Below are 16,980 nucleotides of genomic sequence, written 5' to 3'. Positions count from 1 at the left end.
TGCTATCCGGTTGCGATGCGATTGTTAGAGATACTAAGATCAGTCTGGCATGCTGCCATACGTCTGCTATTGTGTTGCTATGTGGTTGCTAGGATGTTCCATTGTTGCTGTCAAGGGTTATGAGAACCTTTTGGCATGCTGCCATTCATAGCTAGGGTGTTGCTATGTAGCTGTTAGGGGTTCTGGGGACTTTCTGGCATGCCGCCATATTCCTTCTAGGGCATTGCTATGCAGTTGCTAAGTGGTTTCTTTTTAGCCCAAAAAATGGGTCGCATCACCAACACTAACTAACTATAAGTACCAGCAATTGTGATGCTTGACTCACTTCACAAAAAAAATAAAAAAAATAAATTCTAAATGAAGGAAACAATCACAGTAACAGCATAAGGAGATACACTACAGACTGATTCTGGAAATGGCATCGAGGAACAAATAGAAGCAGGAAGTGTGCGAATGCATCACTGTGTTTGCACGGAGAAACGTCGTGCAACAGCGGTTTCAGAGCATTAAACTTGTCCACCCCCGATTCTCTCCGCTATAAAAAGAAGGTGTTAATGACAGCGAGAGAGGAGGCCGGGCAGATGGCGTCCTCCTCAGGCACGGCTCCTCCGTATGGCAGAGCTGAAAATGCTGCCCGTTAAGATAGCATCAATGGAGGAGACACAGTAACAAAACAAGGACACATACTGACCTCTGTGAGGACCGTAAACCATTAGTGACCAATTGAAACTATCTATCTATCTATAGACATATATATAAAATATATCATTAGATAATGGTTTCTTTAGTCATAACTCGAGAGTTTGATGAAAAGACACAAAATAAAATAAAATGATGACAAAAAGGATGATATTTGTAGTCAACTAAAATTGGATCCATTAATGAATTTGATGTACAGACACAAAATAAAATAAAATAAACAAATAAATAAAATGTGAAAGAAAAAATGCCAAAATTATGACAAAAAAGGATGATATTTGTAGTCAATTCTAATTGGATCCATTAATGAACTTGATATAATTTACGGGTCTCTTCGGGTTCGGGTACGAATTTTTGGACCCGTGTAGACCTCTAATACAGACACAAAATAAAATAAAATAAAATGATGCCAAATTTGTAGTCAATTAAAATAGGATCCATAAAGACAGGTCAGAAGCTATTGTGATGCCTCTATATCTGACTGTATTTTCTTGACCTGATGTTATTTTCAGACTCTCAGGCTGTTGAGGTTGATTGTTGAGGCCGTTAGTGACACTATTTTCACTGGCACCATTTTCTCTTAATACTCCTCATCAAAAACCCTTCAGAACTGATAAATGTGTGTGTGTTAAAGACGGACGCGCAATTCTTCATAACCGCCTTTACAAATGACATGTCAATGAGTGACACACCTTTGAGTCTGACCCTCATCGAACGTGTGACCCGTCCAGATCAATGTGCTATTCATCATCTGACACTGACATCTCTCTATTCATCCTCTGCCACATTTCACATCCGTCCACGATAAACGCTCTTAACCTCAAAGACTCAAGATCATATCAGAAACTCTTCGAAACCCCCAAATACCAGAACATTAAACATCAAGTTATGCTCAAAAACACATAAAATAACACTTAATTTCAACATTTACTCTTCCATTAAATAAAACAAAAAAATGCTGTATTTTTTAAAAACAGGTACATAATAAACATTAACCAAAATAAATTGATTTAATTTCAGGTAGTTGCCATAGCAACATTTCTCATTTTAATTTAGTTTAACTTAAAATAACTAAATAACTAAAATAAACTGAAATAAAACTGAAACTACAAATAAACTAAAAACTGAAATAAAAAAACACAGACATATTTAAAAAAATGACAAAAACACACTAATTACTAAAAAATGATTAAAACTAACTAAAAATATAATTAAAACAGAAAATATAAACAAAAATTAAAATATTCAAATTAAAAATATTTATTCATGCAAATTGTGGATTATCCATTTTATTGGATTAACATTTTAAAGATTATTGGAGCACATTTTATAAAATACAATTTACTTCATAACTTTAATTCAATGTGTGAAATTTAATAGGAATTTCTGATTGAAAATTGTTAGTAAATCCTACACTGAATTTTTTTACACCAACATGCCTGCATCATATTTCAAAATTAAATGAAATTATATTTTTCACAAAATGAAAATGATGGCTATTTTTCTCAAAATGCAAAAATTCTTAAAATAGGCTTAATTTGTTTGATTCATGCAAATTGTGTATTATCTACTGACAAAGCTCCCGGTAGACTTTGGATCTGACACAAGAAACGCTTCTATTAATCGTCCAAATGGGCAAAACCAACGCTGATAATCTCAAAATGTGCAAATACTGGTCTGGCGATACGTCAGTCCATTTTAATGCCAAAAGCAGATAAAAGAATCATCTCTCCATTGTTTCTGTCTAAAGCCACTTTACTTCCAGCTGCAGAAACGGGTCAGTGAACTGCGCGTTCGGCGGCTCTTTTTGTTTTCATGCTGTGTCAGAAATGCTGTGATGGGTGCAGGCGCTCTCGTGTAAAGATCTCGCAGACGTCTGCTCGAGAATTCTGCTGGAAACGACGAACACACATTTGCGGTCTGAAAATGAAAAAAAGCCTGCTGGGTTTCTCTCTTTGAGTGTCTCTTCTCTCACCTCCGACATCCAGTTAAAGTATTTAAGAAGCTTCATGAAAGTTTCAGTCTCAGTCTTGGCTCTTATAAAACACTCTCTCATTTCGACAGAGAGCAGAAGTGAGATACACTCTTTTCTTCAACAGCCATTAGGACAGGATGACGTGAGCTCTGTTGCAAAACCTATGCGTTTTAATATCAAATCGGTGCACAAAAGATCCAAAACATCCTTATTTTGGCCAAATTTTAAGGCTGAATCGCATGACAAACAATTTAAAGCCTTTTCCAGTCCACTACAACCTGTTTTTGCAGATTCATTCACTAGCCACGCTGAATAATTCAGTTAGTGATTCATTAGAATGATTCAAAGCAATAACTCATGAGTCGTTTTGAATGATTCCTTAAAAGAACCGCTCGTAAGAATCATTTGTTTATGAATCAGTCTGCACAGGTTAGGATCTATGTTTGTTTGTTTCTTTTTTACTTAATGTTGTATTTTTGTCTTCTTTTTACACTCAATTCAGACTGTAAACTTACAAATCTAAAATAAATACTATAGTTCAAAAGTTTGGAATAATTGCGATTTTTAATGTCTTTGAAAGGAGTCTCTTCTGCTCACCAAGGCTGCATTTATTTGATCAGAAAGCTAGTAAAAACAGTAAAATTATAAAATATTATTACAATTTAAAATAACTGTTTTCTATGTCAATACATTGTAAAATGTAATTTATTCATGTGATTCAAAGCTGTATTTTCAGCATCATTACTCCTTCAGTCTTCAGTGTCAAATGATCCTTCAGAAATTATTCTAAAATGCTGATTTGGTGAAAAATACAGTATTAACAGAATTATTTCATAATATTACTGCTTTACTGTCTTTTTCATTAAATAAATACAGCCTTGGTGAGAAAACATTTAAAAAAACTTTAATCATTCCAAACTTATGACAGGTAGTGTGTGAGTTTACAGTCTGAATTGAGTTTAAAGAGATGAAACAAAAATAAAAAATAAACCTAAAAATACAAAAACATACAGCTAAATCTATGTAGACTGATTCATAAACAAATGATTCTTATGAGCGGTTCTTTTATGGAATCATTCAAAAAGAGTCATTGTTTTGAGTCAGTCTAAAGAATTACTACTGTAACTCAATCTTTCAGAGCAGCTGTAAAAGCTGGTTTTTAAATGTCTAAAATAAAAACTTTAAAATAAAATGACTTTTGCATGTGGCATTTTTGATACAGCAGTTGCAAGAAACCCTGACCAACGTAAAAGTGTGTTTACAGTGTCGGCATCATATTTAAATATGCATGAATATGAGCATGTCCAATTGTCTTTATTCTCATGCATATGCACAAAGCGCCTAACATCAGGGAATATTCAGCAGCATCACATGTGCTCTTTAAAAAACAGCGAGACAGCTGATGTGAAAGTCTTACAGGCAGCGGCCAGAACGAGCGCTTACCGACCCGGGACGTTCACACACTTTTAGCTCAGGACCGCACATCCGAGTTCCTGGATCATTTTGCAGTGCATCCAATTAGGTAAAAGGTCACTCACAATACCCAACATTACTAAAGATATACAAGACAAGAACAAGCATCAAGTCTCATGCTGTGAACACAAACACAGTGTTGTTTATTCTTTTGTCCGATTCTCTAATCATTAGGCCACGACATTGATATGACAATAGTTTTCTATCACTCATATTTAAATAGCAATTAATTTGATTAAGCCCTACTTTTGATTTATTCATTCAAAATTTGCCACATTTTGTCAAGCGTCTATTAGCCTGAAGCTGCTATTCAGCATCCATCTCTCTGCCTTTCATTGCTCTGGGTGATTGCTTTCAGATCGGATCTAAAATGCCACTTAGTGCTGGGTTTCCCATGACTGTGAAAAAGGGAAACGCTTGCAGAAACTCTCGCGCTACGATTAGACACACTCCTGTTGGCTGGCCAAAGATCCCGCTGTCGCCAGAACTACAAATGATGCAATATCTCCCTTCTGGACCATTGAACAAATACACTGAGCAGCTTAAATCAGGCTGAAGAAGGCAGGCTACAGTAAGCGAAAAGGAAGTAGATGCGTCTTACACTGTGTAAATAGTGGTAGATACTGATGTGGATACTGTGAATTCAACGTATGCATTTATCATAAGTTATCTGAATTACATTTATGCTATATTAAAACAAACAAACAAAAAATACACAAATAAATCAATGTCAGTTTCATAAATTAACATTTTCTAAATCGTCAGAGTGCATTCACTTGTTTAGTTTCTGAACAAAAACAATTGCATGAATGATTCAGTGAATCACTCATAAAGACAAGTCACTTGTTGTTGAACAAATCAGTGATTTTGAAGGAATTGTTTGTGAATGATTCAATGATTCATTCATAAAGACAGTCACTTGCGTTGCTCCTGAATGAATCAGTGTGTTTGAACATGACGTTTGTGAAGGATTCAATGACTCAGACATAAAAACTGTTACTTGCTTCACTCCTGAATGAATCAGCATGTATGAATAGACTGTTTGTGAATAATTCAATGATTCACAAATAAAGATTTTCTTAAATGAATCAGTGTTTTTGACCAAACTGGTGGAGTTAATGACTCAAAAATACTTGCTTTGCTCCTGAATGACTCAGTGTTTATGAACAAATTGTTTGCAGAAATGATTCAATGGTTCACTACTAAAGACAGTCACTTGTTTTGTTCCTGAACGAATCAAGTATTTTTGAACAAATTAGTTGAATTAATAATTCAACGATTCACTAATGAAGACAGCAACTTGCTTTGTTCCTGAAGGAACCAGTGTTTTTGAACAAATTGTTTGAATGAACGATTCAATGACTCACTCATAAAGACAGCCACTTGCTTTGTTTCTGAATGAATCGGCGTGTTTGAACGAATCGTTTGTGAGAGATTCAATGATTCACTCATAAAGACACTCACTTGCTTTGTTTCTGAATGAATCAGCATGTTTGAACGAATCGTTTGTAAGAAATTAAATGATTCACTCATAAAGACACTCACTTGTCGCCACCGACTGGTGTATCGATGTAACAGTTTCACAAACAGTGAAAATTTCCAGTGTTGTCAGACTTTAAATCATTAAATCAAACTCAACCAATCACATTCAAGGATGTAATTGTTAGGAGTTTTGATACTAACCGGAGCATTTTTCAAATCTGTGGTTTTGACCCGTGCTGAAATGGAGGTTTAATGACACTTTAAAGTCTCCACACATGGGACACCAAACACTGCACATAAATCAGCCCGAGACACACACCTGCTCTCCATCATGACCCGCTTGTCCTCTGACGGGACGGCGAGGTCAGGCGTGCAATGTGTAATTGCAGGTGGAATAATAAAGTGATAATGCTGATAAAACGAATGAATCCAGTCTATCAGAGCGGCTCAACAAAGCTAATTAAAGTCATTTACCCAGAAGGCTGAGCAGGATGGAGGACAAACATCTTTATAACAGCACAAACGTTCACACAATACACCAGCACACATGTGGAGAGGAGGGACGCTGCTCTGAAATCCTTCATGAATGACCTTGAAATGGGTTTGTGAGACAAAAGGTCAGTCGAGTTTCATACGCTTTACGTGAAAGGAGACGTTTTAGCTCAATTAGCAGTGAAGATAAGTCAATTCATTCTCTTTCTTTTGTCATTGCTGCTGATTTGCGATCAATAAAAAGTCCATTGATCTCCGTTCGAGTGTCAGTAATGTGATGGATAAGAGATTATTCACTGTTACTGTCACTGAAAGACACAAAATCTCTTCCCTTGGTCACCAGTCACTAGTGTAATACTATAATTGGCTTTCTTCAGTTTGATTTATTACCTGATGAAATCAAGCTTGACTTTAGCTCTAGATTTCGCAGTCTTCGTGCTATGATTCAGTTTCGTCATTCTGCTCAATCTGGAAGTAAATACTATGAAATGTCTTCTGTAATATCTTTCATAACCGTTTATGCTTCTTGTACGTCTATAGTTAAATAAAGACTTGTGTGTCACAATGCTGAAAAACACTCAAAACACTTACACACTATCATTGAAAAGTGTTAGTAAGTTTTTAAAGAAGTTTCTTCTGCTCACCAAGGCTTTTATTTTTATTTTATTATTGCATTTATTTGATCAAAAAACAGTAAAAATTTTGAAATATTATTACAAAATAAAATAACTGTGTTCTATGTGAATATATTTGTAAATTGTAATTTATTTCTGTGATCAAAGCTGTATTTTCAGCATCATTACTCCAGTCTTCAGTGTCACATGATCCTTCAGAAATCATTCTAATATGCTGATTTGCTGCTTAAGAAACATTTCTGATTAATATCAATGTTGAAAACAGTTATGATGCCAAATATTTTTGTGGAAACCATCATACATTAAATTTTTTTCAGGATTCTTTGATAAATCGAAGGAAAAAACAGCATTTGTTTGAAATAGAAATCTATTATAACATTATAAATGCTTTTACTGTCACTTTTGATCAATTTAATGCTTGGCTTTCTTCAGTTTGATTTATTACCTGATGAAATCAAGCTTGACTTTAGCTCTAGATTTCGCAGTCTTCGTGCTATGATTCAGTTTCGTCATTCTGCTCAATCTGGAAGTAAATACTATGAAATGTCTTCTGTAATATCTTTCATAACCGTTTATGCTTCTTGTACGTCTATAGTTAAATAAAGACTTGTGTGTCACAATGCTGAAAAACACTCAAAACACTTACACACTATCATTGAAAAGTGTTAGTAAGTTTTTAAAGAAGTTTCTTCTGCTCACCAAGGCTTTTATTTTTATTTTATTATTGCATTTATTTGATCAAAAAACAGTAAAAATTTTGAAATATTATTACAAAATAAAATAACTGTGTTCTATGTGAATATATTTGTAAATTGTAATTTATTTCTGTGATCAAAGCTGTATTTTCAGCATCATTACTCCAGTCTTCAGTGTCACATGATCCTTCAGAAATCATTCTAATATGCTGATTTGCTGCTTAAGAAACATTTCTGATTAATATCAATGTTGAAAACAGTTATGATGCCAAATATTTTTGTGGAAACCATCATACATTAAATTTTTTTCAGGATTCTTTGATAAATCGAAGGAAAAAACAGCATTTATTTGAAATAGAAATCTATTATAATATTATAAATGCTTTTACTGTCACTTTTGATCAATTTAATGCATCCTTGCTGAATTCTTTTGCATATATGAACTAAATTCTTTTGTATGTTTCTTATACAGTAAACACTAAAATGAGGTAAAGGAAAGCTAAAAATCCTCTTATTTTGCTGGGTCTCAGGAGGATACGGATGGACGGGCCGAGCGATTTGTCATAAACCGGGACAGTACCTCCCCTAAACTAATGGAGCTGGAGGAGAAGCACAGACTAATCGCACAATAAAACATGAGCTGTCACCAGTAAGAGCCTGAGGAGATGCTTTTTAAAAGACTTCGGTGTCTTACGACTCACAAACACCACCAATCCTCTCAGATCTGGATTCACAAACACATGACCATGAGATGTTCACCATTAAACCCACGTTTACCTAAAAAATGTGTACCAGGGTCCGAAATTTACAGTGGCCTGGGACAAAAAGGGCACCAAAAGTAATGGAAATGCACATATTTAAAATTTTGGGGAAAAATTAATATAGACCACTCAATAAATGACCAAAAACATTGGCATATTTGAAAGATCACGGGGTGACCAGTGTTATTTTAGTATTAGTTATATACTATTATATATATATTTTTTTTTATGAATTAGATGCTTGTAGGTGTGACATCAATTTGCAGTTATTGATTGACACATTTTTTCTATGAATTGAAAAAAATATATAAATAAATAAATAAAATAAAAAATATATATATATATATATATATTAAACATTACTATTTAGGTTAAATTTACTTTTATTTTTTATTTATTTCCAGTTAGCAATTTTAGGGTTAGGGTTGGGGTTAGTACAACAAATACTACTAATACAAATCTAACATAACATACCTTTTATTTTTCTTTCTTTTTTCAGTCTTCTTTCAATTTTTTTTTAGCATTTTGTTAATGAGATTTTTGGTGAAAAAAAGTGTTTAATTGTTTTAAAAAATATATGTAAAAATACATAAAAGTGTGTTCTTAAATATATTTTTAAATATACTTCAAAAGACAGTTCCAGAAACACATAGTCAATGGTTACTTCAGTCACTGGGCTGCTTAATTCATCCGTCCGTCTGCTCATCATCACTCACAGCTGCAACTCTCCACTTACAACCAGAAAGTGTTCACTCATTTTTCTTTTTTTTAATGGATGTGTGTCTGAGTGAGAGTAAAGCTCCCAGAGGACTGATTGCTGGAGGTAAAGCGGCTCGCGAGTCTATCTGTGTCTGACTCACCCTGCGTATAAAGCGGCTTATTTTAAAACACACATCAGACCAGCACCTCACAGCAGCACGCTGACGAGAAAACATCCGTCTGACAGCATGCCACGCATTAGGGTGAACGACAAGACTTTAATCGGCAACTCTGCCAGCACCATCAAGAATGCCAAAGTTGACTTCTTCACTAAATATATGCAACAAAATAATCAGACTCTTCTATATCAGTTAAATATGGAGAAAGATCATCTGAAATGCTAATATAAAATTGAATAAATATATTTATTCAATATATATATAATATATACATTTAATATATATTTTAAATATATACTTTAATATATATTCTATATAGCAATTTTTAAATAAGAATAGCTAAAAATATAAATGTATAATTTGCTTAAACATAAATACATATTTTAGATAAAAAATAAAATTTGAGAATGTCAGCCACAATAAAAGCAGTTTTTTGTTTTGTGAATTAACTTGAATTTAAATTGAGGTAGCAAACAGGATGTGGAATTTCAATTCAGGTTTCAAATTTAAGGATATAGAATTAAAAAGAGTTGAAATGAAAAGATTGTATTGGATAGATAGACAGACAGACAGGCAGACATATAGATAGACAGACAGACAGACAGACTGACAGACAGACAGATATAGATAGATAGATAGATATAGACAGACAGACAGACAGATAGACAGACAGATATAAGACAGAGAGACAGAGAGACAGACAGATATAGATAGATAGATAGATATAGACAGACAGACAGACAGATAGACAGACAGATATAGATAGATAGATATAGACAGACAGACAGACAGACAGATATAGATAGACAGACAGACAGACAGACAGACAGATGTTAATAAACATGTTATATTGCCATTCACACATCAGCAGCGTGATGCTACAGTAAGCTGCTTCTTCAGGCAGTTTATGGTCTGTGAGCGAGACAGCGGTCAGCTGACACAGATGGCCGACTGACAGACAGCTCACAGATTGCTAATGTGGCCACTGTTTGCTGCTCTAGACGGAGCGTAAACACAAGCTCTGAGTTCAGCAGACGGATCAGACGCCTCTGATTCTCTGTCTGCGAAACTCTGTGAAACCGGTAACAGGAGGAGCCAGACAAATCTGTGAAATGAGGGACAGATTCAAGACCTGACGTCTCTTCACGTGGTCACAGATGTCCATAACCCCAGCTAGTAGAGAACGTTCCCAGAGCTGTGGTTAATGTCTGCCAAGGTTTCCTAAAAGCTATGAACAAACGTTCTTCCAGTAACGTTAGTAGAATATTCATTCAAAGTTATCTGGGGCCGGATTCGCGAAACATTCTTAAGAAAAAAAGATTACGAATATTTTGTATTCCTAAATATTCTTCTTAAGAATGTTATTATCTTTTTTCTTAAGACAAAACTTAAGAAGAATTCAAATTCTTGAAAAGAATCTTCTTAAAAATCATCGTAAATAAGTTGTATAAGTAGTCCAAGACTTAAATCCCAAATAGTAAGAATGATTTAATGAATTTATTGGGTTATTTCAAATCAATTGTTATATTTAGGCATTACAACAACACTAGCTATATATAATATATAGCAGGACTATTAATAGGGATGTGCGTGAGTTTTCTGAAACAAGTCAGATAGGGAGCTAGTTTTTAATTTCTGCCTAAAAATTCGACATAATCCGCGTATATGATTGCGCCCATAAACAGGACTCGTTTACTGCAGCAGCGCAGACACACACCGGAAGCATTCACTCGGAAGAGAGCGCAAAATCACAGCACAAAAATGAATGAAACAGATGCAGTTTGAGACAGGCTCTTTAAAAGTAACTGTTCAAAAACCAGGCGCATCAAAAACGTGAAGCCGAGCACCCGTCAAGCTGGTCGTGACGAAAATAGTGTCCGTGCTTATTGTGATTATTAGGGTAATCTGCAGGAAGCGCAAAAAGACAATCCTTGAAGTGTGAGTTTATCAGTGCGTCTTCAGCCGTGTATTCAGTCAAATAAAGGCTCATTTTCTTCTTAAGAAAAAAAAAAGATGTCCTTAAGAACATATTTGAGAACTTAAGAATTGCACTTAAGAACATTCTTATCCCTGGTCCCTGGTCTTTAATAATGTTCTCAAAATATTAGCACAAAAAACCTTATTTATACATCATTCATGGAACGTTTTATCTGAAACGTTTTAGTTGGACATTCATCTAACGTTTTTTGAATGCTAGACAAACTAATAACATTATCAAATCATTAGCACAAAAACATTTTTCAATTTTAGACAATAACGTTCTCAAAACGTTAGCACAAAAACGTTATTTATACATTGTTCATAAAACGTTCTTTCTGAAATGTTTTATTTGGATTTTCTACTAACGTTTTTTAAATGTTAGACAAACTAATAAGTTTCTCCAAATGTTAACACAAAAACGTTATTTATGCATCATTCATGGAATTATTATTTTTTTTTAATATTTTAGTTGGATATTCGTCTAACGTTTTTTAAATGTTAGACAAACAATGTTTTCAAAACATTAGCACAAAAATGTTCTTCGTTCATGGAACGTTTTTTCTGAAAAGGTTTGGATGGATGTTTGGCTAATGTTTTTTTTTTATGTTAGCCAAACTAATAAGGTTCTCAAAACGTTAACACACAAACATACATTGTTCATTAAAAAAAATTTTCCCTGATATATAAAAAACATTAGTTATACATCGTTCATGGAACATTCTTTCGGAAACATTTTAGTTGAATGGCTGTATAACGTTTTTAAATGTTAGACAAACTAATAATGGTTCCAAAATCGTTAACACAAAAATGTATTTTATACGTTTCTTATTTCTAAGGTTCCCAAAATGTTTGTAAAATGTTACAATGGAATGTTCCCTTAATGTTTGTATATAACCAAGAAAAAACATTTGAAAAACTAGATGCTTTGAACATTAAGAGAACATTCAGAAATAACGTTTTCATACCTTAATGGGAACATTATCAAAACGTTCTTTGAACACATTTTTGTAAGTGTGCCGGCGTATGCCAGGAAGAGCTCTGGTTGATGCGAAATGTGGGTTTAATGTTCTTGATGTCGGGATCAGATTGCTCTGTGCTGACCGCTGGTGCCAGATAATGACCTCTGCACTCTCCTCTCCACTTTCTTCACGTCTGCATTGTCCGGGAATCTCAGATTAAGCCTTCAAAGGTCATTCATCAAAGAAGCTGGAATCCACAACATGCATCTTTCCCATGTTTACCTGAAATAGGCTTTAAAAAGAGCATGGAAAATGTGTCTGATTCATCCTAGATCACCTGTGCATTTCAATGCCCACAGTCTTTTCTGACCGGACAGCTTCCCCGTTTAATCACGTGTGTGTGAAGAGTTAACAGCGGACAGTAATGGGTGTTTTAAGCATGTGAGGTTTAATAACAGCCACACTAATCCTCTCAGCTGGATACTGTCGTATTTCGGTTATGAAGCTGACCTGATGTCTACACTAATGGAGTAACGGCTCTCATTTTCACACCAGCCATGCTGTGATATTACACCACCATTCATCTGAAATCACCTCAACATCGCCTCACTGGCCATAATCGCTGTTGCTCACCGCCACACTAGACCAGGGGTTTTCAATATACGGACCCCAAAATATGATCATTCTCATGCAAGGGAATTTAAAAGGCAGCTATACATTTTTATGAATAAAGACCACATTAATACTGTGAAAAATTGATTAAAATATTATTTGGAAATATTTAGTTTCTATTACATCATTACCTTTTTTTTCTAAATGTTCCTATGTTTTTTTTTAAATTTAAATCTAATTTTGTTTAATTTTAATCAATTTATGTAAATCAAATGTATTATTTTTAATCAAATATATTTATTATTTTTTATTACTTTAATCAATTATTGATTTATTTTAATCAATATATATATATATGTATATTATTTATTTTAACAAAATTGAATTTATTTTAATCAATTTATTTAAATCAAATGTATTTAATAAAACAAGCTTTTTTTTAATGAATCAAGCTTTGTTTTTATGTTTTTATTTAATATATTCTTATTTTAATCAGGATATTTATTATTTTAATCTAATTATATTTATGTTAATCAATTTATTTAAATCAAATGTATTATTTGTTATCAAATATATTTATTATTTATTTCAATCAATTTGTATGCATTTAATTATTTAAATCTAACTTTATTTATTTAATACATTTTTATTTTAATCAAATTTGTTTAGTTAGTTTAATCTTAATTTTATTATTTATTTTATAATTTTTTTACACCCGTTTGAAAACCTCTGAGCTAGATGAGAATCATATATCATATCATATATGAGAATCAATAGATGAGAATAAAACAACCGCATTACAGTGCTTATGTGGACGAATAATGAAGGGAAAAAATGTTTTGTCATATAAACTGCATGGACATATTTCTACAGGAACTCTGAAATGCACAATTAATTAGCCACATTAGAGCAGCTATGTTCATCACACGCACACCACTGCTCGATTACAGACGGATTTCCACAGCGTTCATTATTACAGCATCACCTAAAGCATCATTAAACGTGAAAACAACACGTTTCTACCTCAGGCTGAAGCTACTGATCACCTAAATCTGATGTTTAATGTGGTTCTATTACATTAATTCTGTTTGTTTATAGGCCAGACAGGGGCAGTTATTTCCTGTTCATTTCATGCAGCACGTCTGGCAGCGTTCATCGTCGTGGATTTGAATTAAAGTTTGCCGACTGAAACCCTAGAAGCATTTCAAAACATTTGTGAATGTGAGCGAGCGTAAGAACAGATCCGTTTCAACGACTGTTTGATTACAGTAATTAAAGTGCCTATAAAAGTGTCACGTTATAAAAGACTGAGACGTCGGCGGCATGAATCACAGCACTCGCACGGGGAGAAACCTTTCCATTCGCAGCACAATATCACGCATGCTTATGTTTCTAGTTATTCTGTTCGCTCTGTTATACTGAAAACTGCTTAAGATGCAACATATAACATTCTGTTTGATAATGCACACTTGATGTATTCTAATGCAATCATGCAATGAGATAACGCTGCACAATGACAGTGTGAATGTGTGTGCTGACCTTGAGAGCACAAACACACACACACAAACACACACACACACACACACAATCTGCCTTCATCACTACGTTGCTTCCTCTAATGAAGCAGTCCGTCTCATAGCAACAGATTCAGGTTGCCGTTACAGCGCATGGATCCAAATGTGGCCGTGGGTGAGAGTTTACAATTCATGACCGTCTCAGTGTTTTACGCCTTAAATATTTGAGATCAATCTCTGTTAAAAGGTTAATTTACACAAAAATCATCTTAAAGAATGGTTGACTTAAAATTAGCTGATAATTTACTCGCCCTCAGGCCATCCAAGATGTAGATGAGTTTGTTTCTTCATCAGATTTGGAGAAATGTAGCATTGCATCTGTGTCTCAGCAATGGATCCTCTGCAGTGAATGGGTGCCGTCAGAATGAGAGTCCAAACAGCTGATAAAAACATCACAATAATCCACAAGTAATCCACACCACTCCGGTGCATCAGTTAACATCTTGTGAAGTGAAAAGCTGCATGCTTGTAAGAAACAAATCCATCATTAAGACGTTTTTAACTTCAAACCATTGTTTCTGGCTAAAATATGAGTCCATAATCGATAATCACGATTCCTCCAGTGATAAAGTCCATCTCCTGTTGTTGCATCAAAATCCAGCAACATATTTGTTTAGAGCTGTTTTGGCTTGTAAACGGTGCTTGATCTGTGCAGATTTATCTCCCGATTCAGACCAGACTACTTTTTCAATGGAGGAAGCGTTATTATGGATTATGGACACATATTTTAGCCAGAAACAATGGTTTGAAGTTAAAAACGTCTTAATGATGGATTTGTTTCTTACAAGCATGCAGCTTTTCACTTCACAAGACATTAACTGATGGACTGGAGTGGTGTGGATTACTTGTGGATTATTGTGATGTTTTTATCAGCTGTTTGGACTCTCATTCTGACGGCACCCATTCACTGCAGAGCATCCATTGCTGAGACACTGATGCAATGCTACATTTCCATCTTGGATGACCTGAGGGCAAGTGCATTTCTCAAAAAATACTAATTTTTGGGTGAACTATTCTTTTAATGTCATTACAAACCATTATACCAACACTTTACTTAAATGCATATTATGAAAAGCACTATATAGACTTCACTAAATATACTACATCTCTGTCACGAACCAGACTGAGAAACTTAAACTAGACAAGCAAAAAACTTTTTTTCGAGTAAAAAACTGCCGTGGCCCTGCAGAAAGATTGAAACATTTAAAAATCTTCATGTCACAGAGAAATATTAAAGTGTTCCTATAGTTATATTGAAGTTTCAGATCGGTGTCTCCTGTAGGGAAGCAGCTGTACGTCGAGTCAGGTAAGCGTCTGTGCTTCTGAATAACTGCATCAATTTGACATCCTTTGACATTATTGCAGAACAATTCACAGTGGCGCTAAAGTATCATTTGAGTCATGCATATCTGATTTCCATTTGTGAGCAATCAAACCGCAATAGTACAACCTCCTACACACACACACACACACACACACACAGCACTCACTTCAGCCGGCTGTATTTGGAGGGTAATTGAGCTGTTTTGAGTGTGCTGTTTAAACTTCATTAGAAACAGTTCACACACTCATTCGCCGTCTGCATTCAGTCAGACTGTCCTTATAGAACCTCTCACAGCAGACTGCATCAGCATTACAACACAAGCAGCTCTAATTCCTCCTGACATGAAAAAAATCTGAACATTTATATAAAAAATGTCTTTCTGTTCATGTCTATTAGCCTTGAATGCATCTAAATACTTGTGCACTCCTTAAAGTTGATAAAACTTTAATTAGTTTAAAAAGTCTTTCTGGATGGCAGAGAAAAACATTCATAACTCAAATTTTTTTTTAAAATAATGTGTTAATGCAGTAACAAAAACTGTTACACTGTTACACAGTGAAGTGACTGTCGTTCTTAATGAGTCGTTTAACCATTCACTCATTGGAGGATTTAGGCATGGGCCCAGGGCAGCATTTTGATGATCACAATTTAATAAAAACATTGTAAGTTACACTTTAATTTCCATTGTTATTCAAACAATTCAATAAATTCGCCAGAGTGCAGAATTCAGTCAGCGAGCGCACGCACTGAACAAAACAGGCGTTTCAGCGATGACTCACCTGAACGCTTCTGATTGGCCATTGCATTCATAAGCTCAACAGAATCATTTGTGATTGGTTATAATGCGCGGCGTTGTTAAAAAAAAAATGTGTAAAAAGAAATATGCAGCATGAGCAGATCTAAACGCCGCAATGACACTTTTCATTTCATTTCAAGTCAGTTTCACTAAGGTGACTTAATTAGGGAGAGTGGGAGGGTAAGCCATCAGGAGTCCAAAGATTAACGGTATCTATGCAGCTATCACTCATCTCACCAATATATCACTTATGCTATGCAATCACACATAGGGCAACAGCATTCCTTTGTCTGACCAACTAGCTTACATAACCAGACAGTAAATGTGATTTTGTAACATAATGTAATTTTTTTAAACAAACGTAACCACTCACTTTATTAATGTTTTTGCTGTGCAGTTGTGCATTTAAAAAAAAAAATTTGCCTGAATTTGTAATTATATATATATATATATATATATGTACAAGTGACTGTCATTATTAGTGAGTCAAGATAATTATGCATAAAGGGATGGATAACTGTTTTGAAACTGGAATAAATAATCATCAATTCTCCATGTATGAGCAACAAGAAGCACAATACTTCCAATCAAACTCATGTTTCGCATGCAACAGTTGAAAATGAAATCACTGCATGCTTAGCATGC

This window comes from Sinocyclocheilus rhinocerous, unplaced genomic scaffold, assembly GCF_001515625.1.
Source record: "Sinocyclocheilus rhinocerous isolate Xijiao unplaced genomic scaffold, SAMN03320098_v1.1 scaffold3263, whole genome shotgun sequence".
NCBI lineage: Eukaryota > Metazoa > Chordata > Actinopteri > Cypriniformes > Cyprinidae > Sinocyclocheilus > Sinocyclocheilus rhinocerous.
The sequence above is the reverse complement of the archived record's forward strand: the minus strand, read 5'-3'. Positions refer to the sequence as shown.